This window comes from Saimiri boliviensis, chromosome 1 (genome assembly GCF_048565385.1).
Source record: "Saimiri boliviensis isolate mSaiBol1 chromosome 1, mSaiBol1.pri, whole genome shotgun sequence".
NCBI lineage: Eukaryota > Metazoa > Chordata > Mammalia > Primates > Cebidae > Saimiri > Saimiri boliviensis.
Window position 1 is genome coordinate 164,859,432 of NC_133449.1, and position 14,558 is coordinate 164,873,989.

The following is a 14,558-nucleotide window of genomic DNA, read 5'->3' on the forward strand; positions in this document are numbered from 1 at the left end:
GGATTACAGGCTTGAGCCGCCGCGCCCGGCTGACCAAAATTTTTTAAAGGAAACTTTAATATATAGAGTCTTAGTCAATATGTATTAGGAAATTTAAGAAGTCACATCACACTTCATAGAATCGTAGAACAGTATAACTTCATAGATATTATTGCTGAGAATGGGTTAGAGTAGGAAAAGCTGCATTATCCCACTTTAACAAAGTATAAAATTAGTCTTCCACATGATCAGGATATAAATGAAGTGGCCCCATATCCTGGCCAGATAGATTGGCTCAAGAATGGGCATTTGGTTTGATTCAGTCCAATGAGAAAGGGTATACTAGAGAATTTGAGAAAGTCGTTTTATCACCCTTCCTTCCTTCCTTCCCTTCCTTTTTCTTTCCTTTCTCTTTCTTTCTCTTTTTCTTTTTCTTTCTTCTTTCTCTTTCTTTCTTTCTTCTTTTTCTTTCTTCTTTATCTCTCTCTTTCTTTTTCTTTTTTTGTGAGACAGTGTCTTGTTTTGTCACCCAGACTGGGGTGCCGTGGTGTGATCTCAGCTCACTGCAACCTCTGCCTCCTGGGTTAAAGCAATTCTCCTGCCTCAGCCTCCTGAGTAGCTAGGATTACAGGCACCTGCCACTACACCCGGATAATTCTTGTTATTTTTAGTAGAGAAGGGTTTCACTATGTTTGTCAGGCTGGTTTTATCACTCTTAAGAGCCAGTCATTAGAAAGGATACCCTCCCCTCTCCTTTTCTGGAGGTAGAAGCTACAGATATGAAGACGGAAACTGCTGTAGTTACTTTGGTACTGTAAAAGAAAGCAGCCTGAGGACCAAGTCAGCCCACAGGACAAGTTGTGACATGTTCAGAGAGCTCATATTAAACCAGATTAAACCAATTCTAATTGGATTTTCAGTTCCATGAGCCAGTGAATTTTCTTACTGATGAAGCTAGTTCAAGTTAGTTTCTCTGCCACTTCAGTCTGAAGCATCGTGGCCACTTCAATTTGGATGCTATGAGCTGCTAACATAGATCCATGCTTTCCGTATTTTTTTTTTTTTTTTTTTTTTTACCTGATGTCCATAGTAGAAAAATGGTAGTAGTCATAACACAGTGGTGTAAATGGCTAATATTGCTTGTGATCAGAGGTGAAACACTCTGGGGTCTTTGGCTTCATCCACTCCACAGAAAGCTGGGGGTCAGTATCTCAGAACTTCTAATCCAGTTGTGGTGAATATGAGAGCCCAGTGACTGGGAGGCTCTGCTTTAGATAATCCATATCTATGGTTCTTTCTTTTCAGAAATGTGTAAAAATATCACTTATGGAAGCAGTAACTCATATAGTAGGTAAAGTATAAATATTTTAGAGTTAAGCTTTGGCTCTTTGTCTTTCTCTTACATTGGGCCCATTCAAGGGCAGTGGTTAAAAATAAGATTTTTACAATGTAAAAGTGAACTGTGTTGGAAATGTGAGCACTAGCAGTGAATGAAATTCTAATGGTTGTACTAGAGCTTAAATCTACTGATCACTATGCTCTGGCAAGCATTATGAAAAGGTGGGCAAACACTAAAACAATTTTTATTTTATTCTGATGCCCCTGGGTTTCAGATAGAAAGGTCCTGAACATCTACTGGGGTTTTGAGAAGAATATCAACACTTTCCTGAGGGAATTTACTATCTGTAAGATCATATGCTTGATTAGAAATGGCTCTGCAAACTGGCATATTTTTGTTCATTTGATCAACTTAAATGTATCCTTACAGAGATTTATACCAATACATCAAAAGTACAACAAAGTGAATGCAGTGACTCCAAACCAGATCTATAGGGCTTATGCCTCAAATAATGAGAATTGTAATTTTTTTTCATTGCGCAACCTGATTATTAACTCTACTGAATATCCACAAAAATATTATGAAAAGCACTTGGAAAAACTTGATATATGTTCTTTGAAATTACTTTTGCAAGTGGAGTAAATGGATTTAAATAAAATAAAGAAAAGCCAAAAATGTTTTCCCTTAAGTTAAGGACATTAGTAGATACTATTAATATATTCAGAAGAAGTTGGAGCTTGCTTCAGTTAGTTTTTGAAATAAATATTTATTGGAAAAAGCTTGCTATTTTATTTTGATTCAAAATTAATTCTCAGTATTCAGTTATTTCAGAGAATATAATAACTTTTTTCTATTCTCATTCTATACTCATGTCAGTTGGAATTTGGTTAAATAGTAACTAAACACTGAAACTATTTTATGAAAAATTTATTTTCATCTGAAATTAAGTGACTGAGCCTATTATAAGCTTTATTCTTGATTGATTCTATTCTTTTATTTTAGAAATTTATATTTAGGTATGCACTTCTACAAATTGATTACACTGAATATTGCTCATTTTACTACTTTACATTTATTTTGGAATTAAATTGTAAATTAAATAATGTTATTTTGCTCAATTTGTACTATAGATTTGTATTACAGTTTGTCTAATGACAATAGTAATATAAGATTTTTTTCATGAATGCCTTTTAACAAAAAAAATGAGTTTGTTTAAAGAAAGACATCAGTATTTAATAGTATGTGTGATGTGCACACATGGCCCCATTTGGTCATGTGGATAACTGAGGCTTTGGAAGCACTGCTCTAATTGAAGCATACTTCATTGAAGGCCAAGACACATTTTTCTTTCTTTAGGAAGCTTTCCCTGACAAGTCAAACCCACATCAAGTTCTCCTTTTTAGGACTTTTAATTGCATTTATCTTTTTTTGTTTGTTAGTCTTAAAAAGCTCTTGGTTTTACTCTTTTGATTAATTGGCAGACACTTCACTTACAGGGTAGACCAGCATGCCAGTAGCAGGGTGATGGAAGTGGTCTGCTGTAGGTGCAAACAATAAGAGGTGCATTGACTTTACTGAATATAAAAACATCGGTAAAACCATCTAGGTGCAGTAATGATGATGCCTGTAATCCCAGGACATTGGGAGGCCAAGGCAGGTGGATCACCTGAGGTTAGGAGTTTGAGACCAGCCTGAGCAACATGGAGAAACCCCATCCCTACTAAAAATAAAAAAATTAGCTGGGAATGGTGGCAGACCAGTAGCCTATAACCTCAGCTACTCAGGAGGCTGAGACAAGAGAATTGCTTGAACCCAGGAGGCAGAGGTTGCAGTCAGTAGAGATTGCACCACTACACTCCAGGCTGGGCAACAGACAGAGACTCCACCTCCAAAAAAAAAAAAAAATCAATAAAACCAATTGAAATCCAGTATGCTTTTGATTATCACCAGGTGTCAGCAATTCTGAACATTACTGATAAAATACTCCATTCCAAATAAATCTGTGGTTAGTCCACGTTTTAAACAATTATTGCAGCTATGGTTAAATTTAAAAAAGACATATGTATACTTCAAATGAGGACATTTTAATTACTTTTCCTTTAATAAATATTGTATTCAACACAAAATAATTTGAAGAACCCCTGCTTATGCAGTTAGTCTCAACATTTGTGGATTCAATTGTACTTATTTATTTCAAGAACAACATAGTTCAAGTTTATAGTTAGAAGGTCATGATGGTTTGAAATCATTGGCTGGGACTTGTTTGGGGTCTGGTTTATGTCTCCAGCCCTCTGGTCTACATATTTATGCATTTAAATAGTGGATTTGAAATAAACAATACTGTCCCCGTGACTGTAAATTTCTTCAATCCTGCCATTCCATGTGATCACTTAGAGTTTTTATGTTTAAAAATTTAAATCGGTGAAACAGTGTAAACTAAGGGGTGCAATATTTTTGCTTAGCTACTTAAAATTTTAGTTTGTACTCAGAATTTAACTGAATTTGTATAGTAATTTAAATATTGAAATGTATTCAAAATTGTCTTAAAACTAAATCACATGCCAAGAAAATGGTAATTTCTAATTATACATGAGTACTATTAAAATGATGTCATCAGATGAAAAGGAACGATCCAATGCATTTGTTAAAACTCAAAACTGTACAAAAAGGGGAAAATTTTACTGTATATAAATTATAACTGTTTAAAAACAATATGGAAAGTTCTGATCTGGGTGTCAAATATGCTAAGTACCTCACTAAAATGATGAAAGAACTGAATGGCTCATCAACAATTGATGCTACTGGGAGGTGTGGAGAGAAGGAAGGTGTTGATAGTGGTCAGGAGGACAGGCTGCACCACACAAGAACTAATGATGTCTGTTCTCAGTAGGGAGCTATATGTTGGAAGAGAATGTGAATTGCTCACAAGACCAGCAGTTTTGCAATCTACTTTTACTTGGAGTGGGAATAGTCACAGTCCGTTTTTTCTTTACCTCCCAGCCCCAATCTTCTCTTAACCCCCAGACGTGTCATCTAGCATCCTATGAACTATTAGAAGCCCACTGGGAACCTTGTGCAATTGTGGGGTACAAGGATGATGCCCATGGAAGAGGCCACAGAATAATCGAAGCCCTCTGGGAAAGATTCCTTGTTTCTTATCACTGAATATTGTTTCCTGCTCTTCATTTCTATCAGCTGTTTCCATGTGGGCTTTATTACACAAAATATTTCATTAAGTTGGACACCTGTTCACTACCTCTTCATTGACTCTAGTTTGTTTTTACTGATTTGGAAATCTAAATACCTTCTTAATTAAACTGTAAATGCCCCCCAGGCAAGTAGAACCAATCCCAATCATTGCAGGGGCTGCATCTGCATATAGATCACTGCTTAGGGTTGGCAGAACGCTTCAAATTCGCTATCCTAGAGATGTAGCATGAAAGCAGGCTAGGCTGGAAGGCCAAGGTCAGACACCTGGGGCCATGTCATGTGTTTTCACAACATTTTAGAATAGGAGAGCCCTTGGAGAATGTCTAACAGTTTTGATTAACCCAGTGAGAACAATGAGGCCCAGAGAGGGAATGAGGTTGCTTGAAGCACACAGCTCATTAGTGACACAACTAAGACTGCAAATCGTGTCTCCTTCCCCCACCTCCACAAAACAATGCAATATATATGTTTGGATCAAGCCATGAGGTGCATTTATTTAGAACAATTATAATTTGTATAGGTTTGAAAGAATGTAAGACGTACCTGGGAGAAATTTATCTTCTCTTTCAGCTACAGAGAAAATTCACTCCAGAAAATAGTTATGGTCTCAAATAGCTGTGAATGAGTTCAGGATTTCTGGGTAATAGAATATTTAAAGAAACCTCATTTAGAATCCTTTTGTAAATGTAAATATTTTTTGGAATATGTAAAATTGTTTTCCATGAATTTTAGAGTGTTTATGTTTAGCTCATTTCATATGCTACCATCACATAGTCAGAAAAATCTCACTTGAATGGGCCATGGCTCTTCAGGGAAAATGCTATTGGGGCTATATTATTAAAGGTAAGTGACATTAGCTCCTGCAACAGATAATCCTAAATTCTCAGTGACTTCACACAAGACAATTTATTTTCCTCCTGTGTTATAGTTAGATGGGGGGTTAAGAGAGTTGATTATTAAGGGATCCGGGTTCTTCTCTCCTCTGGGTCCTAGGAGTTCTCTCTAGTCTACCAGCCAATGGAGAAAAGAGAGGCACACTGTTGGAAGTAAGAGCTGGTCAAGAGTGGACACATCACTCCCACTCACTTCCTAATGGCCAAGACTTAGCCTCATGGCCTGCTAGCTTCATATCCAGCTTTATGACAAAAGGCGAGGCATTCATGGATGTTGGTGAGCACGAGCTTTCTCTATGCAGGCTCCACTGAAAGGCATCTGCATGGTAAAACTTTACCAGCTCCACAGGGCACTATGCTGGAGAAGTCAGAGCCCATGGCATATATCATTATGATCGTTTTCTAGAGACCATGACATCCTGCTCCAGGCTTCCATTACACTATGGCAGGACCTGGATTCAACAGGAGCACAAGCTGGTTCCTCTCTGGAAACTCTAGGCCTCTGGTATGGCACAGCCTTTGAGCACTGAGTTGCACCTTTCCAACAACAATTAGAGTTGTTAGGTGTTTGGCAGGAGGGATGTGAGAACCCAATCTGTCTGCAGAGTATAAAACATTAGAAGAAGGTATAATGTCTCTGGAATTTTCCTAAGACTTCCCAAGATAATAGCCTCTGGGCAGTATGCACCTGCTCAACTGAAGTTTTCCTGAAGAAACGGTGGGTCTTCTTTCAAAGTACTTCTGGTCTCAGATATATGCTTTTTTTTTTTTTCTGCTGCTTAAAAATTGAAAGCTAAGAAAGAAATGAGAATGGTTTGGTCATGAAAGATCAAGGCAGACAATAATTATTGATGAAAGATGAAAGCTGCAATGGCATGAGAATGCATTTTACCCTTTCCTTATTCTACGAAGAATAACTGACTGAGCATAACATGAAAATCACATTTGTTTGTGCTGAAGCCACACTTCACATAAGGAGCTCTCTGCTTCTGACAGCCCCGTTTGACTGAAACACTCCTCACTGGGTTTGCTCAACCTTCCTTTGACTTTATGGCAATCAGAGACTTCTACCCAACCTGCTCTCCCTCTCTCACCTGGAGTCCAACTTGCATTACAAGCCATTGTCCAATGGCTCTCTTAGCTTATCCTGGATTCCTCCCTATTTCCTTGTATGTGGGCATTTTCCTAATAAAATCTCTGCACATCCCTCTTTACTTCTTCTTAGAAGATCCAGACTAACAAAAGCTCAGGCTTTTGTTAGTGTGAACTATCACTTGCAATGAAACGCAACATTAACACACCACAAATTTCCACAAAGTTCAGCTCTAATAAGTCTTCCTTTAAAATTTCTATGAAATAAGAAAGGGGAATTAGCAACTAAGAAGCTGAGATCTGAGATGTCAGAGAAATCATGGGGCTTGGGGCCCTTTTAAATGTTGTTTCTCTAGGGTTATCAGGGGAATCTTAATTCTATTTCTAGAGGCCTTTAAGAAAAGAATCTATACAGGACATAGCAGCAAGTGAATAATAATGTACCACTTGATTATTTATTGTATTTATTATTGGTTGGCTCAAATCTAATGAAGGGTTTTCTAGTAAGCCTGGCTGGGTTGAGCTGGGTCAGGCTAGGCTTGAGTACCCAGCCTAGCACAAAGGCCTAGTAGGCTCTTCAAAATCTTTAGCGCAACCTAAATTTTAGAAATCTACCTACCCTCAGACAGAAGCATGTGATAGAGAGGTCAAAGGTGAAAGAATACGTAAGCCTGTGTGTTTGAAGAGAAGAGAGATTAAGAAGTGGGTCTCTTCCTGTGTGGGAATGGACTCTGGCTTACTTGATCACCTCAGTCACAAGGAAGAAGAAAAGAGGTCATCTACCAGGATGTTCACACTGACGCTGCCCATTTTAGAGAGCACGACCTAATCAGAGTCTTGAAAACCAAGGCAATCCGATTATTATTCCCTCATCTTAGGGGACTCAAAAGGAAGAGAATATTGAGTGAAGGAAGATAATATTTACTCTCTTTGGAGAGCATACCTAGATCCTTACTAAAATGCACATTAATCACTTAGGAGCTTGGTGTGTGTGAATGGGTCTTATAGAAGGCAATCTCTTCTGTTAAAGAGTTGAAATTTAATTGGAAAATGAAACAAACGTACAGAGAAATCGGATAACATTTCAGTGCTTGGCTCTGTAGTTTTGAACAATAGGATGGATGAAATCAATATGAGCTAGACTGACAAGCGTGAGCTTTTAGGAAGAGTCCAAATCTTGTAAGGTTTGGCAGGTTCCTTGATTTTCTTATGTAATAATCTTGCAGGGCAAGTCCTCATGAAGATTAAATAAGAAAAAGCATAGAAAATGCCCAGTATTCCTGAGAGATGGCAGGTCGGCTGTGAATGCTGACCAATTTCCAGGATAGGTGGGGGGCTCTGGCTAAGAGAAGCAGCAGCCACAGAGATGTATATAGGGAGACCAGTTGGCCAGAGAGAGGAAAGCACTTTGCAAGGTTGTGGGGAGTCAGCCAGCATGCTTTTGCAAGCTTAGGAAAAAGGAGCCATGCAAGGCAGCTGGCTGGTATTCCAACTTGATGCAGAAAAAAAAAAAATAACTGAGAAGTAGAAAGTGGCAGTTGGAGGTGGGTGTTTACATACATAAATACCTGAGAATGGTTGGGTAAAAGGGTTCACCTGGACTTTTCTTATCAGAAATGAGGCTGCATTCTTTCTTCCCTAGGGTCCCACAAACAGGATCAACAGCATAAAAGAGAAGATTGCATTTTCTCACTTCAAGCAATCAAGAATGCTATTATGAAAACTTGCAGAAGGCCAAGCAGAGGGTTTGCCTGTTGCAATACCAATTGTTTGCAGAATTGTATTAACATGCCATAGCTATGGCTACACTTTCAAATAAGATAGGTGAAGAAATTAAATGCAAGTGACAGTGTGGAGTCCTACAAAAAAAGTTATTTCTCAAACATTTACAATTTTCATTTTTAAATCAGTCACAACAAACCCAGATAAAAACATTTGGCCTGTAATGTGCATTTCATTCTAATTGTAAAATGACCCACCTACTTTCTAAGCTGTTTGAACTTTACCTATATTTACATCTTCCCCTTGTCTGTTACTTCCAACATGCATCCAAGGTAGTCTGGGTTTTGGACCTACCTACACAGATGCAACTTTTGATGTCATTTTCACATGAAGTTAAATACCTCTGCATCTTTATAGCCCTTTTCCTCCATTGGTTTCATCACCCCAGACTCAACATGCAAGGCTCTCTGTCTTTATTAAGATATTTTGGTTTCTTCTGGAAAATAAAAAATATGTGTGATATAACCCATTGGGGTTTTAATCACAGCAAACAATGATAGCAGGATTAAAGGCTCGTAGCTGCATTTAAATACCTTTGTGAATAAGCACCCCCCATCCAAGATTCATTGCAGCCAAGGAAGACAGGCCATCAGCACTGGTCAGTTTCCTGTCACCGTGGTTTTGGTCTGGTGGAGAGAGTGAAATATTCAGGTATCCATGACTTCTCTGCTTTCCAGTATATTCTGGCTCAGTCCAGTTCTAAGTTAGTTTAACTACTTCAGAAAACTCTGTTTTTGTGGCTAAAATGGAATGTCAGTATTCTTTCCTACCTATCCTAGGCTGAAGCCCAAACACCACTTTCTTCTTGGAACCACAGATGCTCCTCAGCTGAGAGAATAATTAAGGAGCCCATGGACTCATTGTTCCTGCACACTCATGGATAGTGTAACAGACATAAAGGTTGGCACAGAATGTTATATGAAGAGTGTTTCTAGGGTCCATCCACAGCATGCTTCCTAATGGCTTAGGGATAACCACGCACTGGTGTTATTCAGTAATTTCCTTTTTCAGTGCTAATGAGGAAGGAAGAAGCTGTGCATGATGGTGCTCTGTGGTTGCTGTGAGGAGTGTGTCACTTGATCTGATTACTAATGATATCCAAGGCTTATCATAGCTTCTCTGAGCAATCAAACAGGCTTATGAAGGGCTTTCCACAACTTCAGAAGCTCCTAGCCGAGGAAATCCATGTCCAGGAGCAGCTGCATGCTAGGAGAGGAAAAGAAATGCAAAGAAAATAGAAAAATAAGAATAGGAAGAGAGAGAAGGGAGGAAAAGGAGAGGAGAAAAAGATGTGAGTTTAGGGAAGGCTACAGTAGATAGCTGTAGCCTTAGCTTCTCTGGACTCCTAAGTTAAATGGACATAGGGATCTCTGCCTTTGATTTTCCAGGAGAAATTTAATTTCAAAGCATATTCCTTATAATCAGACTGTGGTTTTTCAATTTAGATTCCAAAAAGTAGTCATCAGAAGGAAAGTACATAAAAATAAATGCCCTCCAAATTACATGAGCTTTACAGACATATTTAACAATCAACTTCTGATCCTGGTAAGCATACTGAATATAGCCTATTATTGAGAGCAATGAGTTTTGTACATTACAATAAACAATATAAGCTTTAGTGATTGCTTCTCTGAATTAATCATGGCCAGTAGGGATTTCTTAAAACTTTTGTTTTATTCACTTTGTAGGGGGACACTGTGCATGCTATATTTAGCTGGCATTTGTACAATGCTTGTACTACTGTAGAAGTCAGGTATTTAGTTAGATTGGGCAATTACTGGCTTTTATCTATTGGGTGGTTTTGGTTTTAATTTTAATCCAACAGATGATATTTAAAGAGTAACTTTAGAAAAACTTTTACAGAATGAATAAATAATTACTGTAGAAAATTTTCAACATATAGGACAAAGGAGAAAATAGATATTACCAGTAATCTACTCGAGAATAAAGATTACTAACATTTTGGATTTCTTTTTGTGACCTACCCTTTTCTTCCCCAGTGCAGGTAAGTGAGTGTGTGTATAGATGCATGTGTGGATGCGTGTGTGTGTGTGTGTGTGTGTGTGTGTATGTCTATCATGGCTATAAAAATTGAGATCACATCCTACATACTACTATTTTGTGAGCTGTTTTTTTCCCATTTAACATTGTATAATTAACTTTGTCTTCTATAGTATGTTATCTAATAGATGCATTTAATTTTATCCTAAAGATACAATTAACTGAAACAGTTCTCTGTTATTTGATATCTGCTAATTCTCAGATTTTTGTTTAAAAATCCTGATATAAATATCCCAATCTATCAACTTGAGGTTACAATTGTGATGACTTCCTTAGAGAAAATGCCTATAAACTGACTTTCTGAGTCAAAGGAAATGAACATTTTAGGGGATTCTGATGTGTGTTGTCTAATTACTCTCCAGAGAAAACTAAATGTCAGTCTCAGACTCAAAAGCAGTGTAAGCAATGCCTTCCACTGAGTCTTTGCTAACATGAAATATTGACCATTAGTACATTTTCATGTTCATATTAATGTTATAGTGACTAAGTCATACTCATGAGTTATAAAATAATAACAGCTATGCATGGAGCCCTTCCTAAGGCCAGATCCTATGGTGAGCACTTTATTCATAACTCTCTGTCTTAAAACTCCCCATAACTGTAAGAGGTAATGTTATTTATATTATCGTTGTTTTTTTCAGATGAGAATATGAAAACAAGGATGATTAAGTAACTTACCTAAACTCTCACAGCTAATAAGTATAACATGAAACCAGGAGTGTTAATTTCAACACTTGAGTTTTTACTGAAAATATCATCTGCTTCAATAGTGGCTACATCTGAACACTTTAAGTTTGCAGATGCTGTATAACTTCTACCTCAGATTGATTTCCCAGAAAGGGACGCTAAGATTTTGAGATTGACATGCAAGAGGATTACTGGGTAGTGATCTTGGAAATAGCCCTATAGGTGGGGGCAGGGGCAGAAAAGCCAGATGGCCAGAGGGAGAAGTTGAATAGAAAAGCCGTTGTGGCAAAGCCTGCGGTCAATTCAATAGTGAATCTTACAGTGGCATTTGGAGTGTCCTGTGTTGATGTGAGAAGGCTGGATCTTTGCAACCCATTAAATGTGAGCTGTGCCAGATCATAGCTTAGTTTTGGGGGAGGCAGCTCCATTAAAACAAAGAGATTTCCCACAGACTCAGCTGTGAGCTGTCATACAGGCACTCACCCAAAAGCTGAAGGAATGAGAGCCTTGGTACTGAAGGAGGGTCTGGGCAGCACAGCACAATGGCAACAAAAAACTCCACAACAGCTGTTCCGGGAACTGACACAAATCCATCACAGGTCCAAATTCTTGCCTGTTTTTAGTCCTTTTAAGGTAATTCCACCTTTCTGATGAGTTTTGGCTTTCTAAGGACTAGCTGGGAAAAGTCGTTGTCTGAGGTCTGAGGCATATTCAGCTTTAGAACATGGATGGTGGGACTAGGGGAAAAGTACTGAGGATGTGGCCAAAGCAAACCAAGGAGGACGCTGCTCATTAGTAGGTAATAACACAAAGGTCCCTCTACGGGATGACTTCTGTTGTGTTGTGTCAATAACCGTCTTTCACATCAGGAATCTCCCCAAGCCCACTTTTAGTCCATGGGGTTCTGATGGAGCTAACTCTTCCACCAACTCTCAGAAAGGGCACAGGACCAACTGCCCCTGGCCATAGTGATTGGTTAAAGGACAGACATGACTTCTCCAATCGAAGAGAGTCAGACCTGGAAGTTTTGGGAAAGAGATTCTCTTTGTCCCGGAGCTGCTGAATATGGCCTTGAGAGGCTTGTGGCTGTCCTCACCTTCACTTGGAGAGAACACACTTGGAGAAACTGGAGGAGAAGAGACACAGAGAGAGACAAAAACTAAGAGGCAGAGACACAGAGACAAAGAGAGACACTGAGTTTGGTGACATGGCTTCAGCACTTGAATTCAGAAAAGTATTCCTCAGGCTTTTCAACTACCTGAGTGAATAACTTCCTTTTTCTCCCTCTTAAGACTGTTTGAGTTGGGTTATGGCCTTTGCTTTTGAGATAGTTCTGATGACAACAGAGATGGCTAAAGAGCTCAAAGATCAAAAAACAGGGCTTCTTGGCCACCAGCAGCAGGTGTGAGGGTCTAACAACCATGAGTACCACAGAAGGCTGTCCTGAGGACCAGAGAGGAGACAGGACATTCCCAGGATTGCACAGGTGTTGGAAAAATTCAGTCATAACACATACCTCCTGGCAGACTCTCCAAATAAAGAGGAGTTTAAATATACACTGACCTTCTCAAAAATATTTATTTGATAATCTAAGTATTGATAATGGTTGGGTGACATGGACTTCACTATGTGTGATGAGGGATACAAAGATGAATCTGTCACGAGTTCTACTCTTGAGAAGTTACTGTCAACTTTTTTAAAAATCTTGATATATTTGAGGTAGAATTGACAAGATTTTAGTATTGATGTACTAAGATAAAACGGATGGTGAAACTAACAATGACTCTAGACAAAATAATTAATTCAGGTGGGGAGGAAAGAAGGGGATTGACTGAATTCTAGTTGACTGAGGCTTACTCTGAGTGGGAAGATCTGTGAGCCATGTACTGTTTTATTATTGTTTTGTTTTTGGTTTTTGCTTTTAAATATTAAAAATGGATATTCATGGAGTCTGAGAGGCTGGGATTAGGAATGTGGTATATTTTTGTTTTTAAATATCAAAAGTGGATATTCATGACGTTTGAGAGGCTAGGATTAGGAATGCAGTATGTGACAACAGAATGGCAATGCCATAAACTGTCACTGTGCTAGGTTCTAGAAATAAAATATAGTTGATCCTTGAACAACACAGGTTTGAAGTGCCTGGGTCCACTTACATGCAGATTTTTGTCCACTTCTACCATCCCTGATACAGCCAGACCAACGCCGCCTCTTTCTTCTCCTCTTCAGCCTATTCAACATGAGCACCACAAGGATGAAGACCTTCATAACAGTCCATCCTCACTTAATTAATAGTAAATATATTTTCTCTTCATTATGATTGTATTAATGGCATTTTCTTTTCTCTACCTTACTTTATTATAAAAATATAGTATATAATTCATATGGCACACAAAATACATGTCAATCAAGTATTTCTGTGATTGGTAAGGCTTCCAGTCAAAAGTAGACTAACCGTAGCTAAGTTTTTGGGAAATCAAAGGCTAATTACATGGATCTGATCACTATACATTACATGTATCACCACATCTAAGTGCCCCATAAATATGTACAATTATTGTGTTTATTTAAAATTTGGAAAATGAAAAGTTATAAAACAGTTTTTGAAAATTAAAAATTTAAAAGTTCTATGTGGTTTTTTTGATTGCATGAGTACATTGTCACTCCTAACCCCTGTTGTTCCAGGATCTACTGTAGTGTGTATTTGTACTGATTCAAAATTCTTTATATTTATCTGCTTCTCCACCATTTGCCATTTAAAATGAACAATTAGCTTTTCCTCAATACACAACTTCCTATTTCCCACTCTCCCTCATCTTCTCTCTTTATTTCCTCTTCCTTCTTATTAAAAGCCAAAAGTTGATAAGAAAGTGGAATTAAAGACAGAATTTGCATATTTGCATATAAACAGACTTAAATGTTGTGTTCATTCTTTTCCATTTCCTAAATTGTCCAGTTTCACCAGAGAATGACCTCAATCTAGCCTAGAATAATAAAGGCAACGATCATGCCTGCATGAATAAGCCCTAGTTTCACTTTGCAAGCATACCATTAAGTGTTTGCTGGATTTTTCTATTTTCCTTCTCTGTGTCAGAATCAAGGCAAGCATCACAAGCCAGGTAGCCATCCTGCTGACTGGAAGATAAAAGAAGAGCCAGATGAGGCAAACAGGTTCAGAGACTATCAATTTTCCCTGAACTAGAACAACCTATTCTTATCAGAGAAGATGAGCATCACTGAACATTTCACAAACCACTGTCCCTAGAATGCATTACCATGGTAATCCAGGGCTGCAAAGAACAAAACATCTGAATCAGTCCCATTTTACAGTCATTGGTCACATCATGTGCCATCTGACACTCATTGAATGCCTATTATGTGCAAAGTCTGTGGTGAACATTACCATTACTAAACAGAATTTAAATAAAACTCTACCACCCCTTTCAATTCAAAATGTACCTTAGGGATAAGGTTGGGAAGAAAGGTAATTCAATTTCTCTGCCCAGAAACTATTT